This window comes from Oncorhynchus tshawytscha, linkage group LG11 (genome assembly GCF_018296145.1).
Source record: "Oncorhynchus tshawytscha isolate Ot180627B linkage group LG11, Otsh_v2.0, whole genome shotgun sequence".
Lineage (NCBI taxonomy): Eukaryota > Metazoa > Chordata > Actinopteri > Salmoniformes > Salmonidae > Oncorhynchus > Oncorhynchus tshawytscha.
The window spans coordinates 19,234,153-19,239,868 of NC_056439.1; the positions used below are offsets into that span (position 1 = coordinate 19,234,153).

The 5,716-nt window shown below is 42.4% G+C and overlaps 1 long non-coding RNA gene across 1 annotated transcript; it reads right to left on the bottom strand.

Annotated features, from left to right (window-relative positions):
• Positions 1-2,585: 2,585 nt before the first annotated feature.
• On the bottom strand, positions 2,586-4,477 carry LOC112261562. Its single transcript, XR_002955179.2, has 2 exons — positions 3,779-4,477; positions 2,586-3,257 (listed from the first exon to the last, which is right to left on the bottom strand). It is a non-coding gene; the product is annotated as an uncharacterized LOC112261562 (long non-coding RNA).
• Between the last annotated feature and the right edge of the window lie 1,239 nt (positions 4,478-5,716).

The window sequence follows — 5,716 nt, forward strand, 5'->3', positions numbered from 1 at the left end:
ATCCCTGTCACAGACAACTAGTCAAGAAATGAAAGGGTAAGTGATAATGAACAGTAATATCTATATCTGAATGTTGGCATACATTTAAGATATACAATATACCACACACCCATTCCATTAATTAAACTTTGACCTACCAGCACCAGCACCATCACCCACTGTCCACCACTTACCCCTGGGTGGCTGAACCTTTTTTTGGAAAAGCTATGTTTTCAAAACTGTTATGTTTATATGAATTCTGATTATTTTCAGGGATACACAACATCCTGAAATATATGTAGATACTGTATCTTTGCTAGAAAGAATACTATATTCCCTTGATGTAGTGATGCTGAATGTAAAAAAACAGCTCAACTTACCCCATCCTCCGCTATTTAGGGAATAGGGTGCCATTTGGGAAACAGACTGAGAGCACAGATCAGTAAATAAAGACCACAGCACTGCCACCAGAATGTGTCTGGGGACTCACACTCATCTTCTGGCCCCAAGTCAATTTAATTTAAATGTAAATTTCAGTGATGCATGGCGTTTAAAGGTTTACATTAGCAAAAAAGGGAAAGTGAATGAATGTATTTCAGACAGTCTCTCCAAACTCCACAGCCCTCATTTTTCTCTGTCTAATGTACTAGATCTAGTGTTAAGGGGCAGGGCAGGGACTGGCTGAAGATATGCATATCCTTTCTCCTCAAGCTGTTGGCTGACCGCATATATTTTGGGATGTTGTTAGACTTTCAGCTGTGTGAAGGCTTAAAGGTTCACAGATTCAGATGGAAATGATAAAAAACCACAGTGACTAATGAACAACTTCAGTATTAATTGGAGGAGAGCTAGAGAAAAAGAGGAGAAGGGGAAAGGGAGAAGGGTGGAAGAGGAAAGGGAGAAGGCAGGTCAGGGAGAGAAGCAGTATGGAGAATGATATCACCTTGCCCCAGAAAAAACAGCTGGAGAAATGTTCATTTCTACCTCAACTCTTGAGGAATTTCTGTGAATAAAGCTATTTCAGTCTGGGGTTTCAAAGTGAGGCATAAATTAACATATGAGTGGTGGTCAGGGCCACATGCTGAGAGATTTACATGGTTGCCATGTGAGGCAAGTGTGGTCTTCTGGCAGAGGACTGGTTATTAGGTGTGAAAACCTTGTGATGTAAAATCTGGCCTTTGACCTCTCAACTCTACCTCAGTTTCAAGTGTTAAGACTTTTATTTCTTCATATTCATATATTTTATATATTATATGTTTGTTGTTGTTTATTTTTGATATTTATCTGTTTAATTTTTTTCAGCTGCATTGTTGGTTAAGGATCCACCTTTCTTTTCAATTTTTGCCTAAAATGACATACCCAAATCTAACTGACTGTAACTCAGGCCCTGAAGCAAGGTTATATTCTTCGTACCATTTGAAAGGAAACACTTTGAAGTTTGTGGAAATGTGAAAGGAATGTAGGAGAATATAACACGATATATCTGATAAAAGATAAAACAAAGAAAATAAAACATTATTTTGTATTTTTTGGTACCATCAACTTTGAAATGCAAGAGAAAGGCCATAGTGTATTATTTCAGCCCAGCTGCGATTTAGATTTTGGCCACTAGATGGCAGCAGTGTATGTGCAACATTTTAGACTGATCCAATGAACCATTGCATTTCGGTTCAAACTGTTGTATCAAGACTGCCCAAATGTGCCTAATTTGTTTATTAATAACTTTTCATGTTTCAAACTGTGCACTCTCCTCAAACAATAGCATAGTATTATTTCACTGTAATAGCTACTCTAAATTGGACAGTGCAGTTAGATTAACAAGAATTTAAGCTTTCTGCCAATATCAGATATGTCTATTTTCCTGGGGGAATTTGTTGTTACTTACAACCTCATGCTAATCGCATTAGCCTACATTAGCTCAACCGTCTCATGGACGGGACACTGATCCCAAAGAAGTTTTAAGGGCTTGTAAGTAAGCATTTCACTGTAAGATCTACACCTGTTGTATTCGGTGCATGTGACAAATACAGTTTGATTTGATCTTTGAGTCATGAAAGAGTTTATTTTATTCTGTAGTAAATCCATTAGGTTAGACAAAGGGACTTTGTTACTGTATGGTTGTGGCTGATCAGAATTCAACCTGCACTCTCTCAATGGATGTCCCTTCCATGTTCCCTTACTTTGAAAGACATAGCAGACAGGTGTTCCAATTAGTCCAACAACTGAATATTTGAAGCAGTTCAGTACATATAGTGATGAGAAACTAGAACGACGAGGACAATACCATACAGCAATTTGTGCCCTCAAATGGTACCCTATTCCCGATGTGATGCACTACTACTATGGGCCCAGGTCAAAAGTAGCGCACTATATAATAGGGAATAGGGTGCCATTTGTAACACTAGCTATATTTTGGTCTATTAGAGGGGTTAAGTAAGGAGCCATGTATGTCTTGGGAGACCCTTTACTGGCACACTGCTTTTACATTTTACACCCCATAATTCCACTGGTGATAATTATGCAGATACTCTTCAGTGCTTCTGCGTTTCCCTGCGTATAGATAGAGTCCCATATGGTTAGTCCTACTACATATGGAGGATAAACCATTATTTAGGATCTTGTTTTATTTCTCCAATCCATGATCACATTTAGTAACAATTCACTAGTGAGGTGGGACATGTAGAGTAAAGACACACAAAAGCACATTTAATTTTTGACAAAGGTAAACTTTAACAGTAGGTGCCTGGCCCTGGGCTACAGTAAACTAAACTACCTCTTGGAATCTGGGGCTGTGGGTGAGCAACCATTGTGTTGTACCAATATTGAAAGAGGGGGGAAGGGAACTAGATAGAGGAACAAATACTGTAACACACCAAATTGTCAATGCCTATCTATGTCTATACCCTAAGTCTATCTATATCTATATCCAGTGTCCTGTCATAATATATAAAAAAAATCAATTATAACACAAATACATATTACCTCTGTAATGTCCCATGTTCCATCTCTCTACGGCAACAAACATATTCATATTCGGCACATCAAAGAAACTTTTATTTAAGTTGCATAGTGACTTCAAAGACTAGAGATGGCCTTGTTCTTGTGAACCAGGGAATATGTCTGGCTGGTCAAACTGAATGATAATTCCGTTTCTGGGCAGGCTCCAAACAAGAGAGAGAGAAAGATATCAGGACTCTGGAACCTTCTCTTCCTGGCAGGCCGAAGACCCTTGCTTCTCTCCAGACAGTCTCCATTAGTCACCTCTGTTGATCTTGAGCCTGAACAGGAACAGCCACCATGACTGGTCTGATTTGTAATCAGGTTACCAAGTACTCTTGGATGACCTCTGCTGGGGCAGCAGCATCAATGAGTTCATACTAATGGCTGTATTTTTCCTCTGAGAGTCCATTGATCCTATTATATGGGCGGGGTAGCACTTTATAGTACAGCATGGAATAAAATGGTAATAATATTTCGTTTTTATTATTATTTAGCAATCTTAGAAGAGATTCTGCACACAGAAAATGCCCAAGAGACTATCCCACTGCTGCCACCAATAAAGGGTTGGCATCTGGATCATCTGTAGTGGGGGCCGTGTGAAAAACAGAAGTGGTGTAGTTGGGACAATACGCAGGTATACGCCCAATACCCACTTTTTTTTACCCACTGATGCGTATCAAAATAGTGTAGTGGAGGTATACGCTGTATCTATTATGTAATCCAACAGAGAAATCATGCACCAAGTAGCCTACACAAACGCTAAGCATGTGAAATATATTAATGCGAGCTGCACACATACCCTAGTTTCAGCGGAATATCATCTGTCAGGCAGCCACAGCCTGCAGCTCTCAACTGGTTGTCTCATGGAGCAGCTCGCAGAAGAACAACATTGGTAGTCGATCGGGTAAGTAGGAAGGACGTTTCAATTTATGATATCTACACTACTCGAAAAAAGGGTTCCAAAAAGGTTTTGCGGCTGTCCCCATAGGAGACGCCCTTTTGGTTCCAGGTCGAACCCTCTTTGAAAAGGATTGGACATGGAACCCAAAAGGGTTCTACCTGGAACCGGACAGGTTCTTCTACCTGGAACCAAAAGGGGTTATTCAACATAGGAATTAGAATAGTAGAATGGACATGAACCTTCTCATGATGGTCCAAAGGTCAGCCATGTTGGTGAGGGAGTTGGCCAACCATGGTTCGTCAGTGCTGTGATAAGATAATGTGTAAAACAATAAATGTGACAAATGTATCCGCACTGTATATATGTTAGCTAGCCAGACAGTTTTAGAGGAATGATTACAGTAATTTTTCAAATTAACTGCCACTGTGCTAACACTCAATTCAAACAATGCAGTCTACACACAGCCATAGACTGGCTCAAATCAGTTGATGATAGGACTTAGACAAGTTTAAAACACAAGTACTGATATTGTATCATATAATAGCACTCACAGCTTTCCAAGAAAATAACATCTAAGACATTTATGGTCTGTTTATATACACTGCTCAAAAAAATAAAGGGAACACTTAAACAACACAATGTAACTCCAAGTCAATCACTCTTCTGTGAAATCAAACTGTCCACTTAGGAAGCAACACTGATTGACAATACATTTCACATGCTGTTGTGCAAATGGAATAGACAACAGGTGGAAATTATAGCCAATTAGCAAGACACCCCCAATAAAGGAGTGGTTCTGCAGGTGGTGACCACAGACCACTTCTCAGTTCCTATGCTTTCTGGCTGTCACTTTTGAATGCTGGCGGTGCTTTCACTCTAGTGGTAGCATGAGACGGAGTCTACAACCCACACAAGTGGCTCAGGTAGTGCAGCTCATTCAGGATGGCACATCAATGCGAGCTGTGGCAAGAAGGTTTGCTGTGTCTGTCAGCGTAGTGTCCAGAGCATGGAGGCGCTACCAGGAGACAGGCCAGTACATCAGGAGACGTGGAGGAGGCCAACAACCCAGCAACAGGACCGTTACCTCCGCCTTTGTGCAAGGAGGAGCAAGAGGAGCACTGCCAGAGCCCTGCAAAATGACCTCCAGCAGGCCACAAATGTGCATGTGTCTGCTCAAACGGTCAGGAACAGACTCCATGAGGGTGGTATGAGGGCCCGGCATCCACAGTTGGGGGTTGTGCTTACAGCCCAACACCGTGCAGGACGTTTGGCATTTGCCAGAGAACACCAAGATTGGCAAATTCGCCACTGGCGCCCTGTGCTCTTCACAGATGAAAGCAGGTTCACACTGAGCACATGTGACAGACGTGACAGAGTCTGGAGACACCGTGGAGAACGTTCTGCTGCCTGCAACATCCTCCAGCATGACCGGTTTGGCGGTGGGTCAGTCATGGTGTGGGGTGGCATTTCTTTGGGGGCCGCACAGCCCTCCATGTGCTCGCCAGAGGTAGCCTGACTGCCATTAGGTACCGAGAGGAGATCCTCAGACCCCTTGTGAGACCATATGCTGGTGCGGTTGGCCCTGGGTTCCTCCTAATGCAAGACAATGCTAGACCTCATGTGGCTGGAGTGTGTCAGCAGTTCCTGCAAGAGGAAGGCATCGATGCTATGGACTGGCCTGCCTGTTCCCCAGACCTGAATCCAATTGAGCACATCTGGGACATCATGTCTTGCTCCATCCACCAACGCCACGTTGCACCACAGACTGTCCAGGAGTTGGCGGATGCTTTAGTCCAAGTCTGGGAGGAGATCCCTCAGGAGACCATCCGCCACCTT